The sequence below is a fragment of the Corvus brachyrhynchos genome, unplaced genomic scaffold, assembly GCF_000691975.1.
Source record: "Corvus brachyrhynchos isolate BGI_N302 unplaced genomic scaffold, ASM69197v1 scaffold580, whole genome shotgun sequence".
NCBI lineage: Eukaryota > Metazoa > Chordata > Aves > Passeriformes > Corvidae > Corvus > Corvus brachyrhynchos.
In genome coordinates this window covers 372,554-373,700 of record NW_008240032.1, presented here as the reverse complement: position 1 = coordinate 373,700, position 1,147 = coordinate 372,554, and positions in this window count along the sequence as shown.

Here is a 1,147-nt window from a genome sequence, read left to right as displayed (position 1 = left end):
CCCGTATCCCAATCCCACATCCCAATCCCGTATCCCAACCCCGTATCCCAATCCCACATCCCAATCCCGTATCCCAACCCCGTATCCCAACCCCATATCCCAACCCCACATCCCAATCCCGTATCATGGTTTGAGACAGGGGGGACATGCAGGGCACCCCAGAGCTGCTCAGCACACAGGGTCCCCCCACATTGCTCAGAGTCCCCTGAAGTGAATCCCATCCTTATCCCTCCTTTGGATCAGGGCCATAAATCCTCAAGAATTCCCTCATTTGGCTCAAGGAAGGGGGGCCTGGAGCTCCTCAGCTCCGAAGATCCCTGAGGACCGAGCGAGGAGTGCAAACCTTTCTCTGACAGACCTCTGGCTCTTCCCCCCAGTTCTCCCCATTTTTTCTGGCTTCTCTCCTCCCAAAATTCCTCCCCGTGCTCCCAGTCGGGGCCTGTGGGGTGGTTTTATTCCCATTGTTGGGATGCTGCAGCTCCAGGGGCTGCAGCCAGCAGCCGGCTCCTGGGACACGCCACTGTCGCAGCTTTGCGAGGACCCAGCGCATCCCAGATCGCGGAGATTCCCGTGCCAGGAGCATCCTCCCTCCCGGCACGTAGGGCCCGGGCAGATGGGAAACCCTTGGGATCGGCTCCGAAGGCAGCGGTGTGGGAAGCACGGGCTGCCCGCACGTCTCCCTCCTCCTCCCCGGGGTCTCCTCCGGAGCACCGCGCCAGAGCCGCGTTGTTTTTCCCTTTTTGTGCCTTTTTTCTTCCCCCCGTCTCCCTGTAACAACCAGGACTTTTCACGAGCCGCCTCCCTCCCCCTCTTTGCCTCCCTGACTCATTCCCGCTGTCCTTCCAGCCGGGATGTGCCGATCCCCACGTCCCGCGGGAGGGGCGATCCCGGGCCAGGGGACGTCGAGGGACTGAACGCGGCGCAGGGAACATTTCCTTTCCTTTTGTGCTAATTCCAGCCGGGAATTCCAGCGCCAGACACAAACAGCTCCTCTCCAAGGGGTTCAGAGGCAGAATCCCCCCACCCCGCGGCAGTGGGGCTTTCGTGGATCCTCATGGAGGGACGGGGTGGCCTTTTCCGAGCTAAGCCATTCCATGCTGGACGCAGGGAGGACAGCCTGGTCAGGGGCTGCTCCAGCACCACTCTG